The sequence below is a fragment of the Alexandromys fortis genome, unplaced genomic scaffold, assembly GCF_014885135.2.
Source record: "Alexandromys fortis isolate MF-2015 unplaced genomic scaffold, M_Fortis_MF-2015_v1.1 scaffold_169, whole genome shotgun sequence".
Taxonomy (NCBI): Eukaryota; Metazoa; Chordata; class Mammalia; order Rodentia; family Cricetidae; genus Alexandromys; species Alexandromys fortis.
In genome coordinates this window covers 1,634,995-1,647,079 of record NW_026068076.1, presented here as the reverse complement: position 1 = coordinate 1,647,079, position 12,085 = coordinate 1,634,995, and positions in this window count along the sequence as shown.

Here is a 12,085-nt window from a genome sequence, read left to right as displayed (position 1 = left end):
GTTTCCCTGATTTTGTCTACTCTATCTCTTCCAGCCTGGTTATATTCTGCCCTGCCATAGGCCAAAGCAGCTTCTTTATTAGCCAATGATAATAAAACATATTCCCACATACAGAGGGGGATTCCATATCATCTCCTCTTTTCTGTCTAAATAAAAAGGAAGATTTTAACTTTAACATAGTAAAATTACATATGAAAAAACAGGTATCAAGCAAGTATTACATTTACAATATTTTTTGTGAGTCTAAAGTTTCATATCCAATTTTTCTTTTATCATAACTAAGGAAAACTATAACTATCTATTCTTCAATTTCATCAAAGATTCCAGAAGGACATTTGTAATATTATCTAAGTAAACAAGAAGTACATTGTAAGCAACTTCCAAAACTCTAGAATTGACAGAGATATCTCACTGCCTGGACAGTCTCCCAAAGTTCTTCTGTCATGTTGGGGCATCCAACATGTATCAGGGCCATAGTATCAAGCAGATTTTTCCATGAAGCAGGAAATTTTAAGGACTGTTTTGCCTATATTGGCAGTTGGTCAGTCACCCTTGTCTGTGTCCTGTAGAATGTCTGGTAGTTTCCTCTGTGAAGCAGGAACCCCGAGGGACCATCCTATCTTTTGGAATGGTTAGCAGTCACATTTTTTCTGGGTCCTACATGTCCAGTTCATACAGCATACCATCAAGCAGTTCAGGCAAAAGCAGTTTATTGCCCAAATGATTAGCCTTGTCACATTGAAGGCAGATTCCATAACGAGTTTCTTCAATGATCATCAAACTCTCTGAAGTAATTGGTGCTGCCAGAAGAAGATATATCTCACTGTCAAGAAAAGTCTAAGTTCTTAAAACCTTTTAAATTCCATATTCTGTGGGTCTTTGAAGTGTTGAAGATTATATAACTGAAATATATCTCTGTATATCTAGAAAACCTAACATGACTACAAGTTTGGCTATTATAAATGACTATCTATTAATCTGTAATTTTAGTTATATACTATATTTTTAAATGAGTTGTACAAGCATAGTATCTTAAACAAGGGTAGAAACATACATATAACAAATTTTACTTTAAATTTGTATCAATAAGCCAAGATCCAAATGAATGCAAAGTATTATATCCCCCTTTAAATGAAAACAAATATTTATAAACAATCATTTTGGGAAGTTGGACACAGTTTTCTCCAAACTGCTTCCTGCGGTTTATTGGGTAAAGTAATTTTAGGGTCCATGGAAACCTTTCAGGGGATCTTCTCTCATCAAACCATATTAGCCTGAAAGGAATTCATAAGTTCTCATCTTCTGTGAAAACAAAAGCAGAACCTCTTTTCCAAAGCAACATACCCTTAGACCCAAATTTTGAAGTAAAAAATCTTTTATGTTGGTTTAACCTAGTAGACCCCAGAATCAAATATCTCTCTATAGTTAGAAAGAAAACACAATAATATACCTAATCCAGAGTCTTTGTGTATTTTCATCTTTACATGTCTTGTTTTTAACTCTATTACTTTTTAATAATATTTACTTATTTATTTTATTATCTTTACTCTAATCTATATCTGTAAACCTTTCTCTTTCTCTCTCCTAAGTCTATATACATTTTTTAAACATACTCTGACTTGCTCAGAAGTTTATTTTTGTCTGAATCTGTCTTTATTGTGTTTTTGTAGTCATTTTCTGACCAGAAGCATCTTTTTTTTTTAAATTCTAAGTGGGCAAGGTTAGTACTAACACTGCAGCCCTGCATATTGGCTCCACCCCTTCCAACATGGTGGGGTTATGTTCTCCTCTTAGACTAGCCATGCTCATCACCTGAGCTCCAGGGTCCAAACAGACCTATGTTGTCATTAAGCAACTAGTACCACACTGCTCAAAGACCCCATTTAAGTGCAGGACCTCCCAAAGAGCCAGAGTTCATCCCGACAGCATGAACCAGAAAGCCGTCTCTTAAAGAAGCCATGCAGTTTTTGCTGCCAATGTTAAGTCAGGAAGCCATCTCTTAAAGGAGCTATACCTCTTCTCACTGCCAGGAAACAGAACCTATCTGAAAATATTTGGCTACCAGGAAGCTTTAATTGACTCCCATTTTTGTAGGTTTAGAAGCAGATTTTTAAGCTTTCTTGGGCTTTATGTGAATGTACACTACCCCATATTGGGCACCAATTTGTTGGCATACAAAAGTGTTCCACAATAGTACAGAATGGAATATAACAAAGGTTTATTTACTTGGGAATAAACTCACAGAAAGAGTAGCCATTCTCAGTCCTCTGCATGTGCTGGGAGCTGGAACCAAATCCATTAGCAAAGAGTACCATGCATGCTTTTCACCTGGATTTATATCCAAAAGATCATGCCCAAAGTGGGCCAGTATCTTAAAGGCTATTGGTTGAAGGAATTCCCACAGCATCTCCCCACCTCTATCACTTTTTCTTCTTCCTTGTGCTGGGCATCCAAGGTCTGGCATAAGCCAGACAGATGCTTCACTACTGAGATATTCCCAGCTGTTGTTGACATCACTCCTGAGATTCCAGCTGTTGACATCACTACTGAGTGATCATAACTGTTGACAGTCATCCCTGGGAATTACAAAGTAAGTGGAGGTTGGGTTATGGATGGCCAGTTTTGGGAAGTGGGAACTTCAAGAGGTGATCAGGACAGAAGAGTTTATAAATGGGTCCTTTATAAATGAGATGGTTTCTGCATAACAGATTCTGATAATCCTATCTGCTGTGTGAAGAGGACACAGTCAGAAATCAGCCTTCTATGAACTGGAAAGCACGACCTGACACAGATATGGATCTACCAGATCCTTGATCCTGGATTCTCTAAGATCAGAGTAAATCTCAGAACTGAATAAATTTGAGGATAAAATTGCATTTTCTATAGAGTCATACTGTCTCTGGGATCTGCTAACAGCCTCAGCTGACAAAGGCCATGTCCCTCAGTCCTTCCAGAGAAGATCAGTCAGCTAACTCTGCAAACAGAGAACACTCATGGGAATGAATGTATAGCTTCTCTCTCTTCATGATCACAATGGCTCAATGAAGATGCTTCCATTCACTAAACATTTTCAATGAAAAATACTATAGCATTAAGAAACAATTTGGGCTTCATGAGTTTCCAAAGCATGAAAAAATGATGGAGGAAGACAGAGAAAGGAAGAGAGACGAGTAAGGGGGTTGTGGGACTCTGGATGCTGAATGGAGGACAGGTCACTGGGATACAGGCTGTGAAATGGAGTGACTCTTATCATCAAAGGATTGGGCTGCTGTAATCCCTGCTGATCTCCTACCTACCTTCCTCTTCCTTTGGGCAGCATACTCCACAGCTGAGCAGATGTCCTGTGGGAAGCTTCAGTCCATGAAGAAGTCTTTGTCCAGAGAGAGTCATAAGCACACGAGGCCCTGAAGTTCTTGACAAACTGTACCTTGATTCTGAGTCAATTTTACTTATATCCAGAGAGTTCAAGAAATGCAGAATGTTCACCTGGCTGCTCATGAATTTGGGAAATTACAGCTGGTAGATACTGGTGATAAGTAACTGTGAATGAAATTCAAATAATTGCATTAAGTATTATTTCAAAGTATACCTGAAATTTTTCTTGCTTTGTCTTCCCAACTTCATTTTTTCCTCCATCTCTGCTGGCAAGATCTCACTGTGAAGGAGACAGGATGTTGGCATCCATGCTCTTGGTTATTCTTATCTCAAAAAGCTCATTGCTTACATCTCAATTTTTTTTTACCATTTTATTTCATGTGTATAAATGTTTTGCTTACATGTCTGTGCACTATATGTATGTAGTGCCTGGAGTTAGTGTGGGTTGTGAGTTGCCATTGGGTCCTGGAAATCAAACCTGGGTCCTCTGTAAGAGGATTCAGTGGGGCTGGAGAGATGGCTCAGTGGTTAAGAGCATTGCCTGCTCTTCCAAAGGTCCTGAGTTCAATTCCCAGCAACCACATGGTGGCTCACAGCCATCTGTAATGAGGTCTGGTGCCCTCTTCTGGCCTGCAGACATACACACAGACAGAATATTGTATCCATAATGAATAAATAAATATTAATTTAAAAAAAAAAGAGGATTCAGTGCTCTTTACTACTGAGCCACCTCTTTAGTACCCCAGTCTCGGCTCTTGATTTAGTGACACTGAGTCACCATCCTGTAGGAACTGGAACCTTTTTTGTTGTTGTTTAGTATCTTTCTCTGCATTTTAACCCAGAGTGCAGATACATACTGTCTTTTACACAAGTACGGTAGGAGGACTGGGTGTTCAAGGACTGCTTACTTGGCCTCAGACTGAATGAAGTTTGTGCTCATCAGGGTTAGGAACCTACATGTTCATTCAAGAACTGCAGCCTTGTTGGAACTCTGAAACAAAGTCTGCTACAATACAGAGAGGACCAAGAGGTAAGTGACCAGCCACCCAGCAGGACACCCCACTCTCTAGGCCTTCCATATGGGTGCAACCAGGCCTCTCTCCCACCTGCCTTGGTTTTTCTAGCCAGCCAGCAGGATAGTTTCCTGCAGGTTGGCTGTCCCAATATTCCCCATCCATTGGACCCTGCAAGCTACAAGTCCCACCCCACTCCCAAACTCACCTATCCTCCCACAACCTCAGTGGGACTCTAAAACAAAGTCTGCTGCAATATGGAGAGTACCAAGAGGTGAGTGACCAGCCCTCTGGCAAGATACCCCACTCTCTAAGCCCTTCATATGGAAGCAAAACCCCCATACACCTCCTCCACCTGCCTCAACTTCTCTAGTCAACCAGTAGGAGTTTCCTGCAGGTAAGCTGCCTCAAATATCCCATCCCATTCATTGGATACTGCAAGCTACAAGTCCCACCCCACCCCAAAACTTGTCTATACTCTCACAACCTCAGTGGAATTCTGAAACTACACAGAAAGGACCAAGAAGCGAGTGACCAGCCACCTAATGAGTTTCCTGCAGGTAGGCTGCTCCAACACCTCCATCCCATCCATTGGACCCTGAACGCTACAAGTCCCACTCCACCCCAAACCCTCCAACTCCCCACACTCTGCAACCACAGAGGAAGGCTGAAACACATGCTGCAACTACACAGAAAGAACCAAGAGAAAGGACCAAGGGAGGAACTCTAAAGCACAAGCTGTGACTTCACAGCACTAAGTTCCTACATAAAGAAAGTGGAGGAATCTCACACTAGCGACTTAACAGCACACCAGAAAGCTCTGGAAAAAAAAGAAGCAGACTTACCCAGGAGAAGTAAAAGACAGGAAATAAGCTAATTGAGGACTGAAATCAATAACATAGAAACAAAGAAAACAATACAAAGAATCAATGAAACAAAGAGCTGGTTCTTTGAGAAAATCAACAAGATAGACAAACCCTTATCCAAACAAATCAAAAGACAGAGAGAGAATATCCAAAACCAGAAATATAACAAAATCAGAAATGAAAAGTGGGACATAACAACAGACACTAAGGAAATCCAGAGAATCATTAGGTCATACTACAAAAACCGGTACTCCAAAAATTTGGAAAATGTAAAAGAAATGGACAATTTGCTGGACAGATATCATATACAATATTAAACCAAGACCAAGTGAACAATTTAAATAGACCTATAACTGCAAGGAAACAGAAGCTGTCATCAAAAGCTTCCCAACCAAGAAGGAAAAAAAAAAAAAAACCAGATGGTTTTAGTGTAGAATTCTAGAATGCTATCAGGACTTCCAAGAAGAGCTAATAGCTATACTCCTCAAAGTATTCCCATAATAGAAACAGAAGGAACATTGCCAAACTCTTTTTATGAGGCTACAATTACCCTAATACTGAAACCACATAAAGACTCAACCAAGGAAGACAATTACAGACCAATCTCACTCATGAACATAGATGCAAAAGCAATAAAATACTGGTAAATTTAATCCAAGAACACATCAAAATACTCATCCATCATGACCAAGTCAGCTTCATCTCAGAGATGCAGGGATGGTTCAACATATGAAGATCTATCAATGTAATCTATCATATAAATAAACTGGAAGAAAAAAAGACATATTATCATCTCATTACTTTTTTTTTTTTTTTTTTTTTTTTTTTTTTTGGTTTTTCGATACAGGGTTTCTCTGTGGTTTTGGAGCCTGTCCTGGAACTAGCTCTTGTAGACCAGGCTGGTCTCGAACTCACAGAGATCTGCCCGCCTCTGCCTCCCAAGTGCTGGGATTAAAGGCGTGCGCCACCACCGCCTGGCATAAATTTTTCAGAGGTCAAAAGGTAGTATTTCAAGGGGATGGGACTGAGGGTGAAGAAACTACTTCCTCAGGTGATATAAACCTTTGAGAATCTGAGAGTTCAAAGTTCTCAGCTTCAATAGCTTCCTCTCACACATCCCCATCCCACGTTACTGGATCCTGTTTATTTTATTTTAAACCAATTAGTTTAGTTCCCTTAACTTAAGACAACCTCCAAAACGGGAACTTGAATTTTCACTGTAATTCAGCCAACCTTATAATCAAGGCTTTGGTTTTCTGCAACTTGAGTTCTGTGGCTGCAGCAAAGAAGATTCCAGGGCACACTTGGACACATTTAGACTGCCTCTGCACATCTGGAGCTGGTCATTTTTATCACTGGGTTAATTATTATCCTTCATTGTACTTTGAGATGCTACAAGTTGGTTAATTTTATCACAGAACTCATCCCTATTCTTGGTCGATTTATCCAGAGATGCTAAGGACAACCATCCAGCATCATCATTTTCCTTACTTTCCCACAAACTGTCAAAAGTTTTATATACAGAGTCAAAAAAAAATCTGTTGCTGCCCCACAGTTGGTGAATCAGGATAATCAAATGCATTCATCTCCTTAAGTTTGTAAAATAGTTCCCTCCATGGGTTTTTAGTGCTCTCCAAGCTCCCAGGAGAGGCTTTGGTAACTAGAAAGGCTTCAGTAACTGTAGGTGTTGGCAAATTAGAAAGCCTATTTCAGATACTTAAAAGAATCATCCTTATACTTCTGTTGTTCTAGCAGCACTTCTGCTACCAAAAATTTGTATTAGGGTTTTCTGAAGTAAGAGAGCTTATAGATGAATCTCTCTTTCTCTCCCTCTCCATCTCCCCTCTCTCCTCTCATCCCTCTCCCCCTCCCTCCCCATTCTCTCTCCTTATAAATGTATATAAATATACATATATGTATGTGTATAAATATATATTTATATACATATATACATGTGTATGTATACACAATGCATATATGAGGGAGATTTATTAGAATAACTTAGGCTATGATCTAGCTAATCTAACAATGACTGAATATGAGCAGAAATTCTAAGAAAGTGGGGGATGGATGTCTCAGCTGGTCCTCAGTATACACTGGAATCCTGAAGAAGTAGGCTCTAATGCCAGTGAAGGAGCTGACTGCCGGTGAGGGTCAGAGGAAGCAGGCAAAGAGAGAGGTTTCCTTCTCCCATGTTCTTTTACATAGGTTTCCAACAGACGGTATGACCCAAACTAGATCTGGATTAAAAATAAATCTTCCACTTCAAATTAAGTAGAAATCCCTTACAGAGATGCCATCTGTTTTAGGGTTTTAACTAATTCCAGATGTAGTCAAGTAGGCAACCAAGTAAAGTTGTCACAGGGAGTCTCTCCTCAATGGACTAACACTGAATGTTAGGCATCTACATTTACATTTGTTTGTTTGTTTGTTTGTTTACTCTGTGAGTGTGTGGGGGGGGTAGGCACGTGCCAAAGAGTACATACAGAGGTCAGAGGACAATTTGTGTGAGTTGGTTGTCTCCCTCTACCATGTGTGTCTCAGGGGTTGAGCTCAGGTCATTGGGCTTGGTTGCAAGCATCCTTAACCTGCGACATCTCGCCTGCCAAGAATTACAAATCTATTGAACTGAAAGCCACACTACCAATTGAGGTTTCAATGGACCAGGTATTTTAATTTAATTCTCACTGAGTGGCACAATGCCCCACAAATCTTCTGTTAGTCTTTTTGGTTATCTTGCTCTCTAAGCCTGGCCTTTCTACCTTTATTTACATTGAAAGCATTTGTCACTGAATCTTCAAGGTGTTTATAAGAGTGCGCCCATCTCTAGTGACTACAATCCAGCCTGAACCCTTATTTATCTCGAACTGCCTTTCTGTTTCTTCATCTCGGTACTATCATACATGTACATATTCATGTGCAGGACTATACTGCTTCAGTGAGCTCCCACGTTTTGATAGCTTTTTTTTTGTATCAATGTAAGCACCATTCTCCTCCAAAGGTCAATACTAGTTTTGCAATAGTGAGCCTGTGCTGCTCCAAACTGAGCTCTCTTCACAAGTCTGACAGTGTTAATTCTTTTCTATCTGACCAGAAATAGGTCTCTTTACTTTTATTGCTTATCTTTGTGTGTTCATCTAAAGAACCAGAAACATGAGAGTGTGACACTTTGAAAATTTTCTCCATTTAGCTTTCAAATTAGTGATCATTTTATTTGTAGATCTTTTATTTTAATTTTTTGGTTAGTGTCTCAGGCAGAGTTGAGGCTGAAAGGGCACAATTAACGTTTTATGCTTTAAATAGCCCTTCAAACAAGGGATTCTAAATTCTATGCTGAACCATACCACTCTCCCCTTGTGCTCCAGACATACTTGCTATCATGAGGTTGTGAAAGGCAAGTCCTCTCTTCTGGAGGTTTTGTGCAACAAGCCTGGAATGCTTCCCTATCTCCAGAACCTTGTCACCCTGCAGTTTACAACCATTTCACCCAACTGATCTCTGTGCATCGCAGGATGTTATTTTTCTCTCTCTGGAAAATTCCTGTATCATCAAACTTTGGCTTCTATTCTCATCACCAGGACAACAACCTGTTTTGTTTTGTTTTGTTTTGTTTTTTTTGTTTCTTTGTTTGAGACAGGGCTTTACTATAACAGCCCAGACTTGCCTTAAACTCATAAGCCTCCTGCCTTAACCTTCCGAGTACTAAAATTGTATGTGTGAAACACCATGCCCGCCACCTATAATAGTACTTTTAATATGATATTTACAATGTCTCTTTAAATGACTTTCCTAGCATACAAACTCATTCAAATTGATCAGAGGTTAAATCTTCTTTGAATTTGTGACTATAATGCCCTTAAAATTATATATATAATATATATATCTATGTAACTGAATACTAAATATATATATATTTATATATATTTAGAATATATATATATATATCTGTGTAACTGAATACTAAATGCTTTTAGTTAAACATTCATACAAAGAAAAATGTTTATGCTTGCTGTCACATAGCAACACAAGATCATCAATATAAGAAAGTCTTCGGGTGTAAAGTTGCAACCTCCTTTACCTTTATCTCTGGTTGTCAAGGGTTTATTTAAGCTTACACTTGCAGGGTACAGGTCCATCAATGAGGGGAGTCAAGGAAGGAACTCCAACAGAAGCTTGAAGCAGAAATCCTGGAAGAAAGGTGCCTGCAGTTCACTGTTTGCCTTGAACATGCTCACCTAGCTTCCTTATATAAGCCAGGACTGCCTGACCAGGGACTGACAGTTCCCACAGTGGACTGGGGCTTCTTACATTCTTTAACAATCAAAACAATCCCTCATTTATATGTCTATAGAACAACCTGAGAAGGACAATTGTTCAAGTGAAGCTTTTTTTCCCCAATGACTCTAGTCTGTTTCAAGCTGACAGTTAATGCTAACACAAACACTAAACAACTATTAATTATAAAAGCAACAGTTTTATTCTATGAGCTTATATGTAATAGACATTTTACTGTGCAAAATAAACAGTTTATGTTCTTAAAAGGCATCCAAATAAAGGTCCTATGTAAACACATGTATATACATTTATACATTTGTAGGCCTAAATTAGCCACGTAAGTAGAAACAGGGCGTTTGTGATAGGCTCATAATGAACTATGGCTGCTTCTGGCAAGCAGAGTGGATGGTGAAAGACTGAATTCCCATTGTGTAACTTTTTATCCAATTCAACATTTTTATTTTGTGTGAATTTTTTAATAAAATAAATATATGAAGTAATTCAGAGACATCTACAGTTAAAAGCTCCAGTGTCTACTGCAAAACATGTGAACCTTAACAAAGCTCCTGCACAGTGGAGAGCCTTAAAGCATTTTCAGCACAAAGCCCTTTAACCAGCAAAGAAGCCTTGGATCTATTCTCCATGAATTTTTGTTATTTTGAAATTGAATAAAATAAAATACATAGTCCTATAAAGGAAACAAATGCATTCAACCTCTTGGGTTCTGTTTGTTTGTTTCTGTGTTTTGAGACAGTGTAGGCTGGTCTGCTTGCTATGCCGTCAATTATGCCCTGAGCTGGACCTTCTGCCCCTGCTCCTTTTAAGTCCTTTGATTACAGAAGTGGAACACCACATCGAGGCCACCACACCCGAGTGTTTACTCACCCATAAGTAAACAAGAAGTGTATTAATTACCCAGGAAATGTATTCTTTCTGTATCTGCGGACACTAAGTGTGGCTACTTCCCTTGCTGTCTTCGTTTCTTCTTTTAAAATGCTTGTAATATCACTTCCCTCTCTCCCTACCTCAACCCCAAATCGGTAGATTAAATACGTAATATTTCCTTTGCTCTTTTCTTTCTGTACAAGACTCACTCAGTAGCATCTCCCAGGTCTCTTCACGGTGTATAAACGAATGGGGACTGAAGCCCAAGTGTTCATTTAATTTTATATTGCGTTGAGTTTTAATCCTAGAATGTGCACCTGGAAGACACTGTTCACATCACAGTGTCATTAACTTTTAAATATCCACTGATCCTTCTTTTTGTTTTAATAGTTAAAACTGCTAATGCTTTGAACCCTCTTTAAGTTGCAAAACGCCCACTTGAAACCCATAATCAGTCAGACTGTTGGTAAATTATACCTTCATGCAATCCATATTGAGTACCCATTACTCCTGGACATAGCACATTAACGGACTCATTAGCTATTTCCAACCATATGGACTTGGGTTTGGGGGGGTCATCTTGATAATATCCCGAGGTGAGTTTCCTAATTATTGCAATTATGTGATCTCATTCATGAGGCCAGGCTCACAAAATAGTGTCAGTGCCTTTAGAGTAGGTGTCGCTGCACCCAGACAATGACTGAAATGAGCAACATGCTCTTTGGTTGTTATAAGTCCCCTGATATCCAAAAAGTAATTACTTGAGAAGTTCTGGGAAGCCATCAGAAACTCTCTGAAAACGGAATAACCTGGAATGTTGCAGTCCTTAATGAGTATGACTGGCTTGCCCAGAACTGAAGGTGCAAAATCACAAGTGTCTCAATGCTGACAAGATTCACACGTTGTACATTTCTAACGTTAATTTCATACAGCATTGTAAGGGACAGGGAAGAGTCTTTCTCAAAAATAAGAACATAAAGAATAAGTGAAAATATCTCATTGTTTATAAGAAATGCTGTGATATTATCTTCAAACAACAAGAGATTCCAGATTCACACATTGGTGACTGGAGAGATGGCTTGATATTTAAGAGCATAGGTTCCTCTTGCATAGGGCATGAGTTCAATTCCCAGTAAGTGTATCTGCTCAGTGGCAATGTCTCTGGCCTCTGTGGGCACCGGCATTCACATGCACAGAACACATACACATGTGTACACATCATTTGAAATGATAAAAATATTTTAATAAAGAAGTTTAAAATACATATGTATTATATATACATATATATAATGAGATTTTTAAAAACTGAACAAAATATTTACTATGGTAAAATATAAATACCCTGATGGAGGAAGGAAATTGATTAATTATAATAAAGAAACTGCCTCGGCCCTCATAGGACAGAAAATTAGGTAGGCGGAGTAGACAGGAGAGAATGCTGGGAAAAAGAAGCTGAGTCAGGAGTCGCCATGATGCTCCCACTCCAGACAGATGCAGGTTAAGATCCTCTCTGGTAAGCCAGCTCATAGGCTACACAGAATATTAGAAATGGGTTAGAACAATATGTAAGAGCTAGCCAATAAGAAACTGGACCTAGCCGGGCCAGGCAGTGTTTGAAAGAATACAGTTTCCGTGTAATTATTTCGGGCATAAGCTAGCCATGCGGGCGGC